The sequence below is a fragment of the Lissotriton vulgaris genome, chromosome 9 (genome assembly GCF_964263255.1).
Source record: "Lissotriton vulgaris chromosome 9, aLisVul1.2, whole genome shotgun sequence".
NCBI classification, from domain to species: domain Eukaryota; kingdom Metazoa; phylum Chordata; class Amphibia; order Caudata; family Salamandridae; genus Lissotriton; species Lissotriton vulgaris.
Genome location: NC_141697.1, coordinates 631,995,260 through 632,017,919, shown reverse-complemented (window position 1 = coordinate 632,017,919; position 22,660 = coordinate 631,995,260). Strand labels below are relative to the sequence as shown.

Genomic DNA, 22,660 nt, shown 5'->3' with positions numbered 1-22,660 from the left:
AAATGAAATCAAAGCAAATAGAAAGACAGGGGTATTTTAAAAAACGCTGCCGCGTTTGTGCAATAGCTCGCCCTGCAGCGCGCTACTGTGTTGCAGGATCAGGCGTCCGAAATGGATATAAACAGAATGGCCCGCCTAGAATGTCCCCTTATATGCAGGCCAGCGTGTCCTTATGACAGCTGACCTGCTACCCCCAAATGGCCCGGCGAGGATAAACACTCACCCAAGATGGTGGCTGCGTCTGGAGACGCCGAGGATCAGTCGTACCGAGGCGTTCTGGATGCGTTGCAGCCTTCTCAGGAGCTTGGTTGTTCCTGCGTAAAGGACGTTCCCGCAGTCCAGTCTGCTGGTGTCGAGGGCCTCGGTGACTGTTTTCCTCGTGTCGGAGGGGATCCATTTGAAGATTCTACGGAGCATTCGGGGGGTGTTGAAGCAGGACGCGGAGACGGCGTTGACTTGTTTGGTCATGGAGAGGGCGGAGTCGAGGATGATCCCCAGGTTGCGTGCGTGGTCGGTGGGTTCAGGGGCTGTTCCTAGCGCTTTTGGCCACCAGGAGTCATCCCAGCCTGATGGAGTGGGGCCGAGGATGAGGAACTCCGTCTTGTCTGAGTTCAGCTTCTACCTGCTGTCCTTCATCCATTCGGCGACGGCCTACATTCCTCTGTGGAGGTTGGTTTTGGCGCTGTGGGGGTCTTCGGTGAGGGATATGATCAGCTGGGTGTCGTGGGCATAGGAGATGATGTTGATGTTATGTTGACGTGGGCGAGTGGTGCCATGTAGATATTGAATAGCGTCGGGCTGAGGGAAGATCCTTGTAGGACGCCACAGATCTCAGTGGTCTTGGAGCGGAAGGGTTGGTGGCGGACGCTCTGCGTTCTGCCGGAGAGGAAGGATGTGGTCCAGGCCCTTGGACAAGGTCGAGGTCATCTTTTGGGTAAGTGCTGGATAATGTATGGGTAATAATTACCATTCTTACTCCGGGGGGTGCATCTGTAGCGTAAGTGCTGGATAGTGTAGGAGTAATAATTACTATTCTAACTCCAAGGTGGTGCATCAGTAGGGTAAGTGCTGGATACTGTAGGAGTAATCATTACTATTCTAACTCCAGGTGGGTGCTTCTTTTGGGTAAGTGCTGGTTAGTGTAGGACTAATAATTACTATTCTAACTCCAGGGGGGGTACATCTGTAGGGTAAGTGGATACTGTAGGAGTAATAATTACTATTCTAACTCCAGTTTGATGCATCTGTAGTGTAAGTGCTGGATAGTGTAGGGGTACTAATTACTATTCTAACTCAAGTAGGGTGCCTCTGTATAAGGAAAATGCTACTTACCAGTATGCATCTGTTCTTGACATGTAGAGCTGCAGAGTTGCATACTGTGCATAGATTGCCTCCTAGTGTTGGGCCCAGATGTTTGCAGTTTGTTGTTGTCCTGAAAAGTTATTTTGAAGTCACGAGATAGGTGACTCCTCCTTAGGACCATATTGCGCATTGGCATCGGCTCCATCCCCAGATTGTTTTTCGCCATTAGGGAAATGATGGAGCTTTGCAAGAAAAGGAAGGATGCCCATGAAATTTGTATCTAATTAAGAGAATACAAGAGTAGCCAGGGAGGCGGCGGGCATGTGCAACTCTGCAGCTCTACATGCCAAGAACAGATGCATACTGGTAAGTAGCATTTTCCGTTCGAGACATATGAGCTGCAGATTGCACACTGTGCATAGATTGTATAGCAGTACCCACTCTTAGTGGCGACCACCTCTATCTGTTGCAGTAGTTTGGAATAATGTTTTGAGAATAGCCTGGCCCACATTACTTGTTTTCTTTGCACATCTACACAATAGTGTTTTGTGAATGTGTGCGGTTTAGACCATGTAGCTGCTCTGCAGATGTCATCTAGGGGAATGTTCCCTAAAAATGCCATTGAAGCCCCTATTTTTCTTGTAGAGTGGGCTTTAGGAGGAACAGATAACGTACGTATAGCTTTGTGGTAACAAATCTGTATGCATTTGACAATCCATCTAGCTATCTCAGATTTTGAAATGGGATTACCCTTGTGTGGTGGTGAGAAGGACACAAAAAGTTGTTTTGTCTTACGAAAAGGTTGTGTCCTTTCTATGTAGTATAGCAGTGCTCTTTTGACATCTAATGTATGAAGAGCTCTTTCTGCTACTGACTGGTTGCGAGAAGAAAACGGGCAGTTCCACAGAATGATTGAGATGGAATAGAGAAATGACTTTGGGCAGGAATTTTGGATTAGTACGTAGAACTACCTTATTTTGATGCATTTGCAAGAAGGGTTCTTGGATGGTTAGTGCTTGTAGTTAACTAACGCTCCGCAGAGAAGTAATAGCTACTAGGAAAGCAACTTTCCATGTTAAAAATTGTAATTCACATCTGTGTAAAGGTTCAAAGGGAGGTCCCATTAACCCTGTGAGAACAACGTTTAAATTCCACACAGGCGAAGGTGGTTGTGAGGAGGAGCCTCTCTTTACCCAAGTAATCTGCCCCCGTCTGAGTTTTACAAAGGAACTGCCGTCCCTTGGCCCGGACCATATAGGGTAAACTAACCTGGAATCCTTTTCCCTACAGGAACGCCCAGGGGAAAGCAACAACCAATGGGACACGACCTGGGCCGGTAGAAAGGCAGACCTGGCCCATGAAAAACCCGGAAGACGCCAGCAATCAGGAGGACGATGCGAGAGACACGAGGAGGACCAGCGGTAACGAAGACCAACCCGAGGACAACGACCTCACCGAAGTAGAAAAAGACGAGGCTGCTGCAGGCGAGGCAGAGACCTGGTCTGAGGATTGGTGGACACCCCCGGAGGACGCCCAAGTGCCTCCGTAAATCTGGAGAGTTACGGCTTTCATGGTGCGTGAATCGGGCGAAGGGGTTGGAGGGAGGGAGGTAACGTTACAGTAAAGACTGGGGCACGGGGAATTTGTGTGGTTCGTGGGGTTTTGTTTTCTATCCCTTTTCTGTTCTCCGTATCGGGGAGGGAGCGGGCGCACCTGATTTCCATTGTTCTGACCATTTGCCTATGTACAGTGGTCTCGACTGGTGTCCACGACCGCGGGATGCCATATAGCGTTCCTCGCTCCATTGGCCTAATTTGTCGTCTTGCTTTGCTTGTCGGGTATTAAAGATGCTAATGAAGCCTGTGTAATCACCTATAGGTTTATGTCCTTAAGTAAGGGCATGCTTAAAAAACCTTCTACGCCCATTTCTTTTTGAGCCCTTTTCTTGCTCTTATCTTTGCACGAATCCAACCTTAGTGCACCCGGGGATTTCCTTAAACACATCTTGGTGATGGTACTCCTTGTATAGAGGCCCATAACAGCCATACTTACCACCTCTGTCTCTTCTCTCTTCATGCTACCCGGAGGGAATGTCACCAATACCCACTTAGAGAAGACGACGACATCGCCAGAGGGAACCCCTCACCATTCCAGAGACCTACCCCTAGAAGACGTCAATGTTTTATTAACCCTGTTTGTACACAGAATTTAAATAAATACACCAAAATAGATCTTCGCATAAGACCTTGCTTCTTTTACCGCCCGTATCTCTCACAGTGGTACTCTGGGACGAATTATTCTTTTAAGGCCTTCCATAAAAGCTTTAATGGCAGGCACTCTGAATAGAGATAGATGTCTGTTTTGCAGATATGCTGCTATTGCAGCAAGATGTAGTCTAATAGACTTATAGGCTAAGTTACATCTTTGGAGATGCAGTAAGTATCCTATGATGTGTTTAACCTGTTCAATGCTGATGAAGGAACCGCTCCGTCATCAGCTGCGGTTGGGCTGTGCTGATGACGAAGCGGTTCCGTCATGGCCCAGCCGCCGCGCCGGCGCCGCGCGTTCTATTGAGCACAGCCCAACCGCGGCTGGTGACGGAACGGTTCCGTCACCAGCATGCGGCCGCCGCGCGGCCTCCCCGCCCTCTTAGCGCTGCGGCGGAATAGCCGCCGCAGCGATGTGGTTAATAGACACATTTAGGGGATTAATATTGTTGTTGTGAGAATATATCACAAATCGTTTCCACTTGGCCGCGTAACATGCCCTAGTGGTTGGACGTCTAGCTTCTTTAATGACATTCATGCAATCTGGAGGAAGGTTCAGATATCCAAATTCTAGTACTTCAGGAGCCAGATCGCAAGGTTGAGCTGAGCTGGGTCCAGGTGTCTGATCTCTGCACAGTTCTGTGTTAAAAGGTGTGGAGACAGGTGCAGTTTTTGGTGCGGTACTACAGACAGTTGTAGCAGTGTGGTGTACCACGGTTGACTGGCCCACGTTGGAGCAACTAGGATGAGGGTCAGAATGCTGCTGTAGTTTGCGTACTACTAGTGGCATGAGTGGTAGAGGTGGAAAAGCGTACGCAAATCTGTTTGACCAATTCATCCATATCGCATTGCCTTTGGACAGTGGGTGTGGATATCTGGCAGCAAAGCTTGGGCATTTTGCGTTTTCGTGGGTGGCAAATAGGTCTATTTGAGGTTGTCCCCACATCTGAAAGAATGGTTGAAGAACTTGCATATAAAGTTCCCACTCATGGGTCTGTTGTGTTTGATGACTTAATAGATCCGCTATAGTATTTTGTACTCCCGGAACATGCTGGGCTAGGAGGAATATGTTTTGAGGTATAGCCCACCTCCATATGTCCTGTGCTAGTTGAGAGTTGCTGGGAGTGTGTGCCTCCCTGCTTCTGTATGTAGTACATTGCTGTCATGTTGTCTGTGCAGACTAACACAGCTTTGTTTGCTACTTGCTTCTGGAAAGCTTTTAGTGCTAGGAATGTTGCTATTAACGCCAGATGATTGATGTGGGGTAATTTTTGTTGCGGTGTCCACCTGCCTTGCATGGTGTGTCGTAGTAGGTGGGCTCCCCAGCCGGAGAGCGATGCGTCCGCAGTCAAGATAATCTGAGGAACTGGCTCTAGGAACAGTCGCCCCATGGAAAGGTTTTTGGTGTTCCACCATTGCAGAGAGCGATGAGTCCGACCGTCTACCAACACTTGGTCTGTTAAGTGACCTTGAGCCTGGTTCCATTGACGTGATAAGCACTCTTGTAGCGGATGCATTTGAAGTCTTGCATTGGCCTCTTGCTATGAAGATGCAAGAGGCCATCATCCCTATGAGTTGCATGAACACTCGTGCTGGGAGGGAGTGTAGTAGCTGAAACTTTGCTAGGAGAATTTGCATGCTGGCTATCCTTGCTGGAGTGGGATAAGCTAGAACTGTGGAGGTGTTTATTGTGGCACCGAGGTACTGTTGTACTTTGGATGGCTGTAGATGAGACTTGGTGTGGTTTATTGTGAACCCCAAGTTGTGGAGCAGTTGGATGGTGGCATGAGTGTGTTACACACATTGATTGTATGAGCTGGCTTTTATGAGCCAGTCGAGGTACGGAAAGGCATGGATGTGCTGTCTTTGTAGATGCGCTGCCACTACTGCTAAGCACTTGGTGAATGCTCTTGGTGCTGTTGTGACTCCGGATGGGAGTTCTTTGAATTGATAGTGCTGCCCGTCTATTACAAATCTGAGATACTTCCTGTGAGCTTTGTGAATGGGAATGTGGAAGTATGCGTCCTTGAGATCTAGAGTAGCCAGGAAGTCGTTTTGCAGCAGGAGCAGAAGGACTTGTTGAAGTGTGACCATGTGAAAATGGTCTGGCTGCATGTATAGGTTTAGCGGTCTGAGGTCTAAAATAGGCCTTAGAGAGCTGTCCTTTTGAATCAGAAAATATAGAGAGTAAACCCCCTTGTTTTGTTGGTGCAGAGGAACTGGTTCTATTGCACTTTTTCTAGCAGGGATACTACTTCTTGCTTTAACAGTGATAGATGTTCTTGTGACATTGGACGCTGTTTGGGTGGTATGTTTGGGGAGGGGGGAGATGTTAGTTCTAGACAGTAACCTGACTGAATAATTTGTCGCACCCACCTGTCTGATGTGATGTTGATCCAGGCAGGCAGGAATTGTTGAAGTCTTACCGCCACAGGAGGGGAATGTTGGGGGGGGGGGGGGGGGGGGGGGGAGGAAAGTCATAGGGTAGAGGTAGAGGCAGAGCGGGAGTTGTTGTTTTTGCCTCTGCCTTTGTTGTTGTTACCACTGTAACCCCCTCTCTGGTAGCCATTAGTGAATGTAGATTGACCAGGAGTTTTGTAGGAAGTGGAGGGACTTTCTGAGGAGTAGCCTCTTGTGTTGCCTCTGTATGATGAGCGACGAAAGGAACGTCTGGGAGCTTGCTGCTGCAAGGCTCCCATAGATTTAGCTGTATTGGTGTCTTTTTTCATTTTCTCTAAAGACACTTCAACATTTGGGCCAAATAAATGTGTCTCATCAAATGGCTGATTAAGGATGGAGTTTTGTACCTCAGGTTTAAAACCTGAAATACGTAGCCAGGCATGTCTACGTAGTAGGGTGCTGCTATTGATTGCCCTTGAGGCGGTATCTGCAGCATCTAGGGTACAACGGATGGAAGTATTAGTGATATTTTTACCTACCTGTATAAGTTCATTAGCCCTGTTTTTAAGTCTCGACTATTATATCCCGCAGGGATAGATAAGCAAGATTATAGTAGGCAGTTAAAAAACTCTACCAAACTTGCAGATCGCGTACAGTTCATGTGAGCTATGCGCGTGCACGCCATCGCCAGCCACGTCACACCACCATTTGTCTGTGCCGCACATCAGACTTCAAAGCCTGCCGCTCCCACGCCCCCCGCGTGCACATCGCGCACCACCATTTGTATGTGCCTCGCATCAGACTTCAAAGGCTGCCGCTCCAGCAAAAGCAATGCAGAGAGCTTGTTTACTTTTGCTGCATCTTGCATTCTACTCTCTGTAACGCACTCTCCTGCCACTTTTCCTCTCTATATCCATCTCTCTGCCCCACAGCCTTGCACTCTCTGTCACTTATCCTCATGTTATTCTCTCTTGTGCCCAGTCCCTGTGCTCCACACTTTGCTTTGCCACTTACCCTTATGTTCTTCACTCATCTTGCCTACTTGTTTTCTCTTTGGTTGTTGTATTTCCTACTAATCCAGGCACCACGCACATAACTTTTTTATACACGAACACCATGCTTCACGGTATAGCACGGCACCCTCTTTCATGTTTATTTTTATTTTTTTATCACCATGGCGCCCGCTTTATAAACTGCCATGCCCATAACTTTTATATAGACGGGCACTGCGCTTTATGTTTCATCGAAACGCCCGCTTTTATGTTTAACATCGGTTTAGCTGTAACTCTCGCGAATGCTCAAGCAATCCAGGAGTGTGTGCGTGTTTCCCAGCTGTGTCCCTCCTGTCCTTCTTTCTCCCTCCTGCTCCATGTTACTGTCTCTCATGTGTCTTCTTTTACATCTCTATGTATAAGGTGTCTGAAGCTTCAGGTTGTGCACCGCAATGGTAAGTCAATACAGTGCACCATGTTGTAGTGAACATTGGTGTAAACTTGTGCAGTGATCCGATTTTAAGCACATCACTCGAGTACGTACATTAGATGGAAAACCTTGCCAGGCCCTCTTGCAGTGTAAGAGATGCTTTTAGGAGAAGGGTCATGTGCTTATGCTGGTCACTGTCCCCATCCGCACACACAGGTCAAGCAAGCTGCATCCGTGAGTTTAAAGTCTGGAATCTCGCAGAAGCAGCGGCAAAGGCAGGAACTGAAGGGTGTGAGGGTAGGGGAGGTAATCACGTCCTGGGTGAGCAGCTTACAAACTATAAAGCGAGGGCAGTGACAGGAAGTGGGCCTTTTTCCATCTTTCTTTGGTTAGTCTATTAAAGGGCTACTGTTGCTTTCACACAAATTCACTTTCGTTTTTCATTATAGAGGCCGTTCTTTTTATACCTGATGGAAAACAGGATGCATGCAGCCCTCCAGCCACACCCACCTCACGCAACGCCGCATTACGGGCTTGTTCTCCATTCCTATCCAAATCTTCACCTCTCTCCACTATTTCTATCCTTTCTATTTCACTCTTTGCCTTTCCTCCATCATCTCTTGTAATTGCATTCTACCTATCTGTTACTCACCTTAACTCCGTCTAACTTTTTTCCGTTTCTCACTTATCACCTTTCTCTATCTCTTTTTCACCACGCATCGTTAGTCCTCTGGCCTTTTTCTTCTTTCTTTCACTTCCCATCCATCTCCGACCTTTCCTTTTATTTAGTGAGTGCGCTCTTTTAGCTGTAAACATTGGGGCAGTTTGGAACGCGCCTATCAATTTGAGGCTCAGCAATATTTTAAAAAGATGTGTGGTTATATTTTCGACCAGTGATTTTGTGATCCTACATAAAAGTTGGCTCAAGAGCTTCTCTCTTCTGCACAGTGCTTACAAGCTGGTGATGCAGCTCAGTGGGTTGAGAATTTGCTGCGAGGCACTGTGTGTGTGACATCCAGGACAAAGGTTCCGATAACACGAGGCCAGCGCAGCCTTTCATCCTTCTCAGAGTTTTAAAATGAATGCATTGCGTGGGTGATAAATACAGTTATTACAAATTCGGCAACAGCAAATGTAGTTTGCGGCGAGAACTGCGTAAATGGCCATGCTAATCACACACATGCCCAGCACAGTAGCATATACACATTACCTACTGCATATCACATGCATAACCTCAGGAGCACGCATTAGGCACAGCACTGCACACATCCAACACAGCACAGACAGGCCACATATTTAACAAGCATTGGCATAGCCAATAGGTCTCGCCTTTGGGACCTTATAAGTATTTAGCTATGCAGCACAATATCCTTGGTGCAACAACATCAACTGTTGCATGGCTAAACACTTATAAGGTCCCAAAGGCGAGACCTATTGGCTATGCCAATGCCTTTTTCTGTGGTCACGAATGGCATATTAAGCAAATTTTTGTATGAAACCAGAAAAGGTTTCGTGGACGCTAAATAGCCATTGTTTTCTGTCCAGTTTTCATTTTTTTCTTTTTATGACAGATGCAAGGCTTGTTGCATCACACATATAGAACTGACTAGCCAGGACTGTGGAAATTCCATCTAACCCCTTCCAAAGGATATTTATTAAATCAAGTTGGCTTTATGGGACTAAGAAGGAAAGATTTGTGTATTAGGATGTAAATAAGTGTGGTACTGATTTGCAACAGGTATTTACAACAGGCACTACGTTTTTTCACGATTTCACTTCTTTTTTATATAAAATAATAATATGTAAGGAATAATAACTTTAGCACAGCCGTTTTCACCTTTCATGGCCTATACACGTTAGTGACTCCTCTTTATGTAACATTGCAGCCCGTTGCCTCCTAACAAGATGCTATCAACAGACTTCCGGAAAGCAGAATTGGCTGCCTTACTCGGTGCAATAAAAGCATTTCATTTGTGTTGAGGCAAAACAGTTCCGGAGCATAGCTTCCCTACGCTAGAATCCTGCAGACGCGTGAAGCGAGCATTGACAAAGCCTGTAGTTAGGCTGAAGTGTGGTGAACACGTAAAGTGGACAGCTGAGTGCGGTCAACCCTCACATAGGGTAAGTGCAGCGTAGAACCCTATACAGCTGTGCCTGTCACAGGATGTAAAATACCATAAAGTATGAAACTCAGTCAGTCAACTCTGAGCTCTCTTCGGCTGAGTCTCGATTCTTCAAGGTTGGGAGTCTCACGTGAGTACAGTATATTCTAGCTTGATCAACAATTTATTAACTGGTGTACTGTAAATCCTGTGCTTCTCTTATTAACATTTCCTTCTGAAATTCTCCTGATTAATTGTCGTTTTATTTGCGGAGTTTGGCTTCCTTCAAAGGGTTGTTTGCTTGCTCTGTGGACAGACTTTTGTGACAGCCCCGTGTAAAGGAAGCCCTAACTTACATACTGATGTCAAATTCTTTGTTTCTTCAGATGGGTGACAATGCCTTTCACTTCCTCCAGGCCCCCCACCCACTCCACCCGTCCCTTTCAGACTTTTCTTTCTTAAACACTACAGGTCCTGTCTGGCTTCTCCTTCTGTTCATGCTACTGAAGTTCAGATGCAGGATTGGAAGTTTTCTTGGCGTATTTGCATAAATGTGTTTTCAATTGGCTGCTGACTCCTGAAAACATGTCGTGGAACTTCAAATGCCCGTGTGTCTTGTCTTTGTGTTACAGCTTACTGCGTGGGCGTTTCAGCTGGCTCAGGATTTCAGCCTGATCCAGGTGAGGGAAATCTGGAATTGTGGGTACGTGAACTTCTGAAGTCAAAATCAGTTGGTTACATTTACGACTTTTTCCAGGTTTTTAGTGTCTTGTTTGTTTATGTTGTTTTCCACAGCATCACCACATCACTCTGGGACACCACCACACCACTCAGGGGCACCACCACACCACTCTGGGACACCACTCTGGGACACCACTCTGGGACACCACTCTGGGACACCACTCTGGGACACCACTCTGGGACACCACTCTGGGACACCACTCTGGGACACCACTCTGGGACACCACTCAGGGACACCACTCTGGGACACCACTCAGGGACACCACTCAGGGACACCACTCAGGGACACCACTCAGGGACACCACTCAGGGACACCACTCAGGGACACCACTCAGGGACACCACTCAGGGACACCACCACATAACTCGGGGGCACCACCACATCGCTCTGGGACACCACCACATCACCCGGGGACACCACCACATCACCCGGGGACACCACCACATCGCTCTAATACACCACCACATTGCTCTGGGACACCACCACATCGCTCTGGGACACCACCACATCGCTCTGGGACACCACCACATCACTCTGGGACACCAACACATCACTCTGGGACACCAACACATCACTCTGGGACACCACCACATCACTCTGGGACACCACCACATCACTCTGGGACACCACCACATCACTCTGGGACACCACCACATCACTCTAATACACCACGACATCACTCAGCCCAACCATATCATCACTCAGCACCACAACAGCACTGTCTTTGCTTGCTACCAACAAGCATTATTCGAAAAAAGGGGGGGAGGTAGAGGAAAACAATAGCTAGGTTCGCCCTCCACAGCACTAAGTTTACAGAAAAGATCTGAGACATTCAGATCCAGAGAACCTAGCTAGCTATTGGGACATTACACCATTAGGTCTGTCTTTAAAAAAACAAAAAACATATTAAGACAGGGAAAGAAATTTTTTTCTTTATAGTCCCCTCACTCACCGGAGTTTCCTCACGATGACATGCTTCATCATAGGGGCTTCCCAACCCGCTGCGGGTTGAGGCGTGCTACAACTATCGCGATTGCGTAGGAGCACTTTTAGTGAGAAATATGTGTGGTGTGATGTGAAAAAAGGGGGGGGGGGGGAGTGAAGTGGAGTGATAAAGGTTAAAAATATCCTACTAGTGGGCTAACCTAACTTTATTCAGGCTCCTAGCGGATACATTAAAAGTGGGGTGGTTACCGGGTGCGCTGGTTCTATTATGAAACACAGTGCCCTAGTAAAAAGTCAACTAGTTTCGAGCTATACCCCTCAGCTCTTCCTCAGGACTGCACAGGGTCCCGCCCTGTGAGTACCACTCCAAAAAACAAAAAGAAATGTAAAAGTATGCCTACATTAATTGTTGGATATACATACTAATTTTCTGCAAACGTTGGCATATCTGTGAAGAGAAAGCATATTACCAAAGTTACTTGTTCAACAGATAAAATAATTACTAGATTCTCAATGATTTTTCTTAATGTGGCAAGGTAGTGTCTAAATATATACAGAAAAATTACTTAACCCTACACCCGATTTTGTACACACACTCAAAAAGACGAGTGATTCCAAAGTGATTTATCTATGACATGATATGTACATTGATTTTAGAAAACACAAATGCGGCGCTGTACTAGGTTCAACATAATCTTCCCGCGATTGACCATGAGGCTCAGTTAAGCCTATGAAAAAGTATGTTTTTCTTTATTCTTTTTTCTTTCTCTCCGTTCAGTTGTATGTCCGTGATGTCCTGTGTTGAACCTAGTACAGCGCCGCATTTGTGTTATCTGTTGAACACGTAACTTTGGTAATATGCCTTCTCTTCACAGATATGCCAACGTTTGCAGAAAATTAGTATGTATATCCAACAATTAATGTAGGCATACTTTTGCATTTCTTTTTGTTTTTTGGAGTGGTACTCACAGGGCGGGACCCTGTGCAGTCCTGAGGAAGAGCTGAGGGGTACAGCTCGAAACTAGTTGACTTTTTACTAGGGCACTGTGTTTCATAATAGAACCAGCGCACCCGGTAACCACCCCACTTTTAATGTATCCGCTAGGAGCCTGAATAAAGTTAGTTTAGCCCACTAATAGGATATTTTTAACCTTTATCACTCCACTTCACTTGCCCCCTTTTTTCACATCACACCACACATAGTTCTCACTAAAAGTGCTCCTACGCAATCGCGATAGTTGTAGCACGCCTCAACCCGCAGCGGGTTGGGAAGCCCCTATGATGAAGCATGTCACCGTGAGGAAACTCCGGTGAGTGAGGGGACTATAAAGAAAAAAAATTCTTTCCCTGTCTTAATATGTTTTTTGTTTTTTTAAAGACAGACCCAATGGTGAATGTCCCAATAGCTAGCTAGGTTCTCTGGATCTGAATGTCTCAGATCTTTTCTGTAAACTAAATACCAACAAGCATTGCCATAGCCAATAGGACTTGCATTAGGAAAGTGTAAGCTATTGGCTTTGTGAATGAAAATGCTATTAATTTATATATTTTCAAAGCCAACACATTAAAAAAAATTGTCATTTACAAAACCAATAGCTCACACTTTCCTAATGCGAGACCTATTGCATTGCAAATGCTTGTTGTATTTGTCAGGAAGGTGCTGCATTATCGACTCTAGTTCATCATAATGTGCCCTGTCATATCTTGCCAGCAACGCTTGGGTGATGGCAATGCTCCAGATGTTAGCTGCTTGTGCCGATGTTCGCTTGCCGGAGGCGTCAAGGAGCTTAGATTCTTTGTCTGGTGGTGAGGCCCCACCTGTTGTCTGGGAATTAGCACGTTTACGTGCATTAGACACGACTAGAGAATCTAATTGTGCTGGACCTTTAATATAAACTGGATCTGCAGGGGCAGCTTTATATTTTCTTTCAATGAGAGGATTGAGGACTCTAGCCCTGACAGGTTCCTTAAAAATCTCTGTTTAGTGCTTGATGGCACCCTTAAGCATTGGTAAAATGGCAGTAGACCTTTGTGTGTTATCAAAAGTGTCTAACAGGAAATCTTCCTCCACTGCATCGGTGTGTATGTCCACCCCATGATATTGTGCAGCCCTTTGGACTAGTAGGCTAAACCATATAGTGTCCTCTGGTGGGGAAGCTCTGGAAGGGTATACATCATCTTGTGGGACGTAAGGCACATCAGGGGTGTTGTAACATCCCATGGATTAGGTGACTGAGGGGGACTATTGACCCCTGCACTGTTGTGTGTGTGGAAAACGTACCCATAACCCTATCGGTGCCCAGGCCGCTGGCGCAAACCGCCTCTTAGTTCCCATGTTGAGTAATTTCCAAAATAAAGAGACGGGCGCTGGAAGCAGGAATCAAGAACAGAGTTTATTTCTCATGAGGAGAGCATGTCATTTCGGACACGAAACACAGTGTCTTTCGGGAGGTGCTCTAACAAGTGAGCTGAGACTCTGGCTTTTTATACTCTACAGAACACAGGATAACACAATCAGGACGGTGTGACGCAAAAGGAAAGACATCCCTATAATCCTCGTGGTGATCCTACCCATATACATTCACAATGGGGACCCTTGACCTGCTGATAAGAGGGGAGGGCAATCACGCAACTGAGTGTTTTGTAGGATGTGTACGCCTGATCATAGCCCAAGGGGTGGGGTGGCTAAGACCAATAGAGGATCCTTTGAAGAGGAGTGACTTCATACAATAAGGGCAGTAAATGGTATCTCCTGGCTCAGGCGATGGCCTCGGACATGCGTGGTCAGCTGGACTCGGGGGGGAAAGGGTCATCAAATGAGTGGTCTTAATGCCGCGTGGACAATCGAGTGCGGAGGGAAGGCTTGTCAACAGAGGGGCATTCATGGAAGGGAAGGAGGTGCTGGTCAGGCGCGGCCGTGAACCTCAAGGATAGGGCTTTGCGTAAGAAGAGGGTTTATGACTTGTTCATGTGAGGAGAAAGAGGGGGTCAGGGTGCGTGCAGGGCCGGGGTCGCGCAGAGAGAGAGAGAGAGAGAGAGAGAGATCTTATGACCTGTACATGAGAGAACAGAGGCAGTCAGATACAACTGGGGGGGGGGGGGGTTACGTCAGCTGAGGCGAAGGATGCTTCTGCGAGAGGGAAAATGGGGAAGGCCTGGGTTAAGCAGGAGGGTTACCTTTCACATCAGGATCGGGCAGAGGGAAAGGGTTTCATGGTCTATACATGAGAGAGGGGGTGCAAGATACGCGCAGGAGGGAAGCTGGGGATTCCAATGGGTAAAAAAAGGCCATGGTGCCTAGAATGGCTGTACATATGCATAGGGGTACGGGTTCTTACTGGCAGGGTGATATGGTCAATAATTTACAGTATCCATGGTGCCCACAGGGAGAGGAGTGGGAGAAGAAGGGAAATGAATGCGGTCTATGTACATCAGTTTCGTCAGATTTCACAGTGTGCACCCCACCTATGTCGTCAGAATCTGTGTCTACATCATCATCTGGATTAGTAGATGGTGTAGGTGAATGATGTGGTGGAGTAGGTGTAAGAGGAGGAACAGTATGGGGAGATAGTGGAGAAGGGACCCTTAATGGAGAGGTTGCAATGTCCTTCTTCTTTGGAGGGGGAGGAGGTGCTGGCGCCTCAAGTGGTCTCTTCTTGGAGCTGAGAGTCAATTGTCCGGTTTTAGGATCCTTTACAAGAGTTTTCTGATTGGGATCCGGTGTAAAGTTCTTCTGAGGAGGGCAAATCCTTCAATGTCGAAGTATTCAGCTCCGTAGGTTTTTTCGGCACCGAGGCGGTAGCTGGTGTCGGGTCTTTTGGCTTAGGAGTGTGCCCTTTTGAAAGGTCTTTTACCAGAACCTGTTTTTTCGGTTCCGGGTGTTGTTTTGGCTCGGACATGAGTGAATCTGGCGCTTGTGGTGTTTCTCAGCTCCGAATGCGGTTTCGGCGTCGATGAGCTGCTGCCATTCTTCAGGGCCATGTGCTTAGGTGTCGGAGCAACGGTCGGCGTAGTAGAGGAAGATGGCTTCTTCTTCGGTATAGGATTGGCACAGAGAATAGGCTAGCTCGAGCCCGAGCCGCCTGAAGGCTTAGTGGGCTTCTTTGCCGGGCCCGAAGGCGGGACGTGGGAAGCAGTGTCTCGGTATGCACCCGGGCCCGAAGGTGAGGGTGTGACAGAAGCCTTTTTTGAGGGTGTCGAGGAAGGGTTGGGGTCGACTGTCTTACTTACGACTCGTTGAGCTGGAGTGATGTTCTCGACGTCTTCGGTATCTGAGGATCCGATACTCTCTTCGGCGTGCTGGTGTTCTGGCACGTCGACGCTCTCTTCGAAGAGGTCATCGGGGATCAAAGCTGATGAGCGAGCCATAGTTCTCCGGGCTCGTCGGTCCCGAATGGTTTTCTTGGAGCAGAATGAGGCACACGCCGAACAGTGTTTGGCCTTGTGCTCCGGTGAAGGCAAAGGTTGCATACCTCATGCAGGTCAGTGTGGGGAAACTTTGACCCACATTGAGGACACTTCTTGAATGGCGTTCTTTCCATGAGCCAGAATGCAAGGCCTAGGTAGGCCCGAAGGCCTTCATCGACGACCGGAATCAAAGATTTCGAAGTGGGAGAGAATCGCGTCGATGTAGCGCGATCTAAACAATAGCGTCGAACTGGGTGAGGATTGCGCGCCGAAGGAAAATCGGTTCCAAACTGGAGCACAGGAAACACATCCAAGCCTGATGGCGGAAAAAAACAATCTGGGTATGGAGCCGATGCAGATGCGCAATATGGTCCTAAAGAGGAGTCACCTCTCGTGACTTCTAAAGAACTTTTCAGGACAACAACAAACTGCAAACATCCGGGCCCCACACTAGGTGGCGATCTATGCACAGTGTGCAATCTGCAGCTCCTATGCCTCGAACGTGCTGGTTAGTGTAGGAGTAATAATTACTATTCTAACTCCAGAGAGGTGCATCTGTAGGGGAAAGTGCTGGATACTGTAGGAGTAATAATTACTATTCTAACTCCAGGGGGATGCATCACTAGGGTAAGTGCTGGATAGTGTAGGGATAATAATTACTATTCTAAGTCAAGTGGGGTGCATCTGTATGGTAAGTACTGGGTGCATCTGTAGTGTAAGTGCTGGATAATGTAGGGATAACAATTTTAAAAATTCTAATTCAAATAAAATAAAAAAAATTCAATTTAGTTAAATAAATTTAATAAAATACTTACCCATACTTCCGTTGTAATGGCATGCGTTTTAATAGCATCTGGGTTGTAATGGCATGCGTTGTAAAGGATCTTGCATTGTAAAAGTTTAGTTGTAATGGTTTTGCGTTGTTATTCCTGCATTGTGATGGTTGTTTCCCCCAAAGAACAGGTGTTCTGTTCAGTCCGAAAGTGAAGGCGCAATAAAGATACCTTAAAATCTGGTGTTTAGTTTGCCACATTTGCTCTGTTTGTTATTCTTTGGCGACACCAGCGCTAAGTGATACATTTCCACTGTTCCAGAGGACTGGACTCAGAACAGGGTATACAATGAGCTAACCCTGCAAATATTGGAATGAGGCCATCACCTCCAGAAGTATAACTAAGCAAGATAAATTTGAAATATCCCTATTCAAATGCCTAAAGCTAATCTTCTATCTCTTATCAAGGAACACCATTAGAATTCCTACAACATAAAGTGGGCGATTTCTCAACTGCAGGACTGGAACTATGATAACCTAAGCCTTCGTTTTTTACTACATGGTTCTCGAGAGGAAGGCTTTTTCAGCTTAAACACGCGTAGAGACAAGGAGATCAATGGAGTACCTCTCACACATAGAACATATTAGATAAATGAAGAAAACCGGAGGATCTACTATACTCTGACCATTGGAGAGTATTAAAGAATTAAAGAAATAAGCCCTGTATTTATGATTGACTGTTTATATTGTTATCTGCAATGCATTTATCAAATCCGTTAAAGTCGTATGCAATCAGACTTTCGCTTTCTGGATATCATATGTATAAAAAAGATTGAAACAAACAAATAGAGATGTCTCACAGGTGCGACACATTATGAATAGTATGGGTTACGAGTGGTATGACAATGACAAAAGGTATCTTTTATATTCGTATATTGAGATTATAGATTGTGGAGTCCATTAATAAACATTTTGATAATTGTATATATAAAAAATATTATATATTGTGATATATATTGTATTTTAATAAATATAAGGATAGTTGCCTGAGAATTGACACGATTATCACATTTGCTCAGTGTTCAGAAGACAGAGGTCACAAGTCAGTTTACATTACTTTTCCTTCACCAGAGTTTCAGGATTTTGTTAAGTGAACTGTCTGACCTGCTGTACAAAGTGTGAAATGAAAGGATGTAGGTGTCTGGTTTTTCCTAACACATTTAAATAGCTAATAAGTCAATTAAACAAACATTTCATAATATATTTCAGTAGTTGTGAAAGCCTATTTTTTGTACTTCAGTGTGATGAAAAAAATATTTTAATGGGATGAAAAGCAAATCAGAACACTTTACTTGGTAATGTGCAAAATGATAAATATATTTTCTGAAACCCAAATTTCACAGATTGTTTATACACTAAGTATTTATATCAATAAAGCTGTCCAGTAGTGGCCATTTCTTGGAAATTTACCGACTGTAAATGGCAGTGCACCACCACATCACGCTTTAGTAATATATTAAATAAAAGTGTGTGAACTGAGAAACACTCCTGCCCCTGCCATGAAGGCAATGCTATTCGTAAACCGAGAGACAAGAAGTCAGGGATCCTGTATACCCTATACGTAGGCCAGATTCTTTTTAGACATGGAGCCAAAGTTTATCTATTTAATCAAACAAACGTTTTTGGTGTTTTTTGGCACATCAGAAATACTGAACTCAGATATTTGAAGGTGTACTCATGTGAGAATGAAGCAAAAGGCAACACAGTAAAATTGAAAATTGGAATTGGAAATAGATTTATTGAGCGCGATTGCTGCCCAGGGGCGTCCAAGCGCTGAGGTGAGAATCGGAGGGACAAGCGGCATGACAGATTAGAGCTCGGAGGCTTGGGTAAATAGTAAAGTCTTCAGCTTTTTGCGGAATGACAGCAGGTCCGGGTTGGAACGGAGTGAGAGGGGGAGGGTGTTCCAAAGTTTAGCGGTATTCAATGAGAACTGCCTACCCCCGGATCTGGCTCTCTTCGCTCTAGGAACCACTGCCAGGAAAGCCTCAGAGGAGCGGAGGTTCCTATTTGGGTGGTAGGGAATGACAAGGTTGCTGTTAATTGCGGGTCCTGTTTTCCAAAATGCCCGGTGTGCAATGCACAACGCCTTGAATGAAAATAAAATATTTGCTAATGATCACACAATCTGAGACGAGTTAACAGGGTAAGTACATTACAGTTAGGTCAAGTAGATTATTAAAGTTATTCCACCTGCAAGTCTAGTAACATTTGCATGATTTATCAAGGCCTGCATGGGGTACTATGGCAATCCAAATTATGCTGAGGAGGAGCTTAACTGTTCTAACCGTGACTTGGTGGCCTGGTTGAAAAAGCGGGATTAGTGCCTGAAAGGACTGTACCCTGGCAGCATTTGGATAACCCATGCCAATGTCTGAGGTGAGGATTGCCCCTAGATGGGCCTTATCTGGAGAAGTGGGAGGTGGGATTCTGTAGCATTGATGGTAAACCCCAGTTGGTGAAGGATCAATTGTGAGCTGAGTGTGTGCGCAACAATTTTAACCGGTGGCACTTTTGAGCAGCCAGTCGTCCAGATAGGGAAAAACATGAATGCCCTGTCTGTGCAGATAAGCAGCTACCACTGCAAGGTACTTGGTGAATACCCTTGGGACAATGGTGACCCTGAAAGGGAGCACCTTCAACTTAAGTGTTTTCAGCAGACTATGAACCTGCGATACTACCTTTCAGGTCGAGAGCGGCCTTGAAGTCGCCATGCTGTAGAAGCAAAATGACACCTTGATGAGTGACAACATGGAAGTGCTCTGAAAGGATGTATTTGTTTAGGAGCCAGCGGTTTAGAATGGGAGACAATTGTTGCCTCTGCAGGACCATCCAAAATAGACTCTGGAGTGAACTGTTGGAAGGGGGGCTGTTTGCACAAGGAGGAGGCCTCGGGGGGATGAGGTATTTGAGCCTCCGCAGTAGGAGGTGCAGCAAAAGGGAGCTGCAAGGGGTAGGTGTTTGAAGGGCACCCATGGCTTTTGCCGTTTTTGTACCGCCTTCATCTTTCCCAATCTATGTTGAGAACATATGTAGCTCATTGAAGTGCAGGTTGAGCAAATTTTGATGGAGTTTCAACTTAAACCCGGAGACTTGGAACCAGGTATGTCTGCACATTAGGAAGCTGGAGATGCCCCCCCCCCCCACCTCTTACAGCAGTGTTCGCAGCCTCTAGTGCACAACAAATGATGGATCTGCTTTTCCTCCGAGATGATCTCATAATCCCCTTTCCTTTGCTCCAATGGGCACGGTCTTACCTAGAAAGTAGCCCAATCGAATTGGCTATCTGTCAATGGTTGACTGACTGTGCAGCTACCCTCTTACCTGCAGGATCTATTAATTTGCTCTTGATCTGGTGGACGGGCATCACCAGTAGTCAGAGTTATCCCTTTTGCAGGCAGTAGTGAATGGGAGGAAGCTGGCCATGGTAGAAAAGTGGGGTACCCTAGGTGTAATGACTCTGGCACAGACGGTGTCTTGAAAGATGTTTAGGGTGTGACGGAGCATGCCTTTAGGCATGGGGAGGTACAGAAGGGATCGGTGGGTGGAGGACAGGGACTCGAAAAGGAAGTCCTTCACTAAAGGCTCAGTGTGGAGATCTACCATCAGGAAGGAGGCAGCCTCATGGTACGAGGTGGATTTGTCAGAAGGGGAGAGACAGGCCTGGTGGGTCAGTGTCATAAGTGTCCCAGGGATCCCCTGCGGAGGAGTGATGAATATATCCCTGCTCCCTGTCCCCCTGGTCTGAATGAGGTCATCCCGCAGGTGCATAGGGGACAGACTCACCTGAAGAAGTGGGTGCGAATGGTCAGTGCTGTGGAGCAGGATGAGGTGGATGTAGAAAAGTGACTGACAAGGAGTTTGTAGTCTTGTCCACTTTCTTGCGCTGATTCGGTGAAGGTCGCATTTCCAAGGCTTCCTCCAAGGACAGCTGCCATTTGGACAGTTGAGCTGCAGATCCCGGAAGGTGGGCGAGTATCTAGCCTATGTAGGGAGGATGTCAATCTCTTCCGGACGCTTATGATGAATCAACTTGACTGTTCCTGAGCCATGTCCAGATGTGCTGATTGGCATAGATGGTTTCGGCTCCAGTGACAGTTTCAATGCCAAAGCTGTTGGCTCAACTCCGAGGCAGGAGCATCCGGTGCCGAAGCAGTCTGTCTCCATGATTCCTTCGGTGCCGAGCTAGGTGCTGCATTCGAAGACTGTGGTCAGTGCCAGCCCTGCAGTCAGTCTCTGGTGCTCCACAGTAGCTGGATGACCCTTGTGAGGGGGTTGCTCAGCATGGGACCGGTGTGGGGAGTACTGTATTTACACATTTAGCAGCGCTGGTGGAGAATCTTCAAGCTTTAGATCGCTGCCAGAGCTATTGTCAGGGGAGAAAGCCTCTTGATCAACAGCAGACCGTTGTTGATGGTGTTCCCCTTTATAATATTAGTTCATTGGTATTTCTCAGTAGAAATTGCTTTTAAATATCTCTATGTCAAGATGAGAAGTGATCAGCTTCAGGTCAACGAGTAGCCGCATGCATGTGACTATCAAGGAAGGACTACGCACCATTAAGAGAATCATTGATTAACTGTTGCAATAGCGGAACTACTATTTTGGGATTATGAATGACAACACATTTTACTTTTTGCTTTTCATTTCTGTTGAGAGCCTGTTGATGGAGTTTGCATTTTGAGTTATCAAGGACATACGTGAAGCGTTTATCTTTCTTTGATGAGAAAAGGCTATTATCCCATTTTCAATCAGGCTTATAAAAGTTTTCTATTAGCCCAAAAAATATATATCTCTTGCCGTTTGATTTTCCAGACGATAAAACTCTTTGATGAAAAGGGTGCAAATACCTGGTCCTATAGTAGGGAGTGATTTCATGCTTTAGATGATAGCCACAGCACTTCAAGGACAATGAAAGCAAAAGACCCAAAAATGGGTATGTCTCATCATTCAAACTACAGAATCACACACTAGGGGAGGATTCTGTACTCAAATTGGAGAAGCTTTGCATATAAGCATCCCCACAAGAAAAACAGGACAGTAAACATATTTATATGATGGACTCGAGGCTTGGGCCAATGAAACATTGCCTAATTCACAACACACAGTGGTACTCTCAACCACCAAATGACTGATGAGAATACATGAACATCACTGAGCAGATACACCTTGCACCAAAGATGCCTTTCCAAAGGTGGCTTGTAGTTCCCACAAACACAGCCAAACATGTTCCATTCAGAGACACTTCTGCCTTCTATAGGCACTCTTACCAACACAGCAAACACAAGGAGATGATGAACGGAGCGCTGAAACCTTTCAGACACTCACCCCCAGTCACGGATCTGGGTTAAATCCATCATCGTTCTTTTGCTCACTTCGCCACTCAGTTCAGACCCAGGCTCTTACCAACACGCCATGCATAATACTACCTTGATTTATGCGCCAATCATTACAGTACAAGCCAGTCCTTGGCTCTTATACAACTCAATCAGCAAAAATGGATACGACTCAATCAGTGCCAAAGAATCCAGTATAAGATCCCTGTGACAGTCTTCAATTCACCCTCCTACTGTCACCATTAACTAAATAATTCTGTCTTCCACCCTTCACCACACTTCAGTGCAGCAACACGTTGCCTGTCTCAGCCAAAGGCCCTCCGACCACCATTATGAGCAAACTGTCGATTTGTCATTCTTGCAGGACTGTTCTCAAAGCCTCTTCTTTAAAATTGTTGAGCAAATCAGGCTGTTCCATCTCCACCATCATTTGACAGACATTAAATCTCTACCCTTTCAGTAGATTTTTTCCTTTGTAACAATATCTTACACAAACTGGACTGACCTCTACAAGGATTTAAATCCTGGAAAGCTTGTGTGCTCCCACTGCTGCAGTTCAAACATACTGGCCCTATAATTGGTAATGTGGTAGGAGGAAGCTAGTATATAGTCCACCATTACATACACTTAAGAACTAGAGCAGCAGTCCAGAACGAACTATTCCGCCACAAGCACAAAAGAACTTAAATGAGACTTGAAAACTAGGAGAAGATATTTCACCATCATCCAACACACACCAGTAACTCATTTGTGTTCTCTGAAAGGTCCATTTAAAAAAATAATAGAAAAAGTATATAAATCTTGCAGAAACACTGTCTCAACACCAACAAGCTCTGCAAACCCCACCGTCATAAAATATCTTAGCCAAGCACCATGAGAAACATAAGTGGATATGCTCTACGAGTG

General features: G+C 46.0%; 1 protein-coding gene across 1 annotated transcript in view; it reads right to left on the bottom strand.

Annotated features, from left to right (window-relative positions):
- The window catches only part of SART1 (spliceosome associated factor 1, recruiter of U4/U6.U5 tri-snRNP), a 598,340-nt gene that overhangs the window by 160,913 nt on the left and 414,767 nt on the right, over positions 1-22,660 (bottom strand). The window lies entirely within an intron of this gene.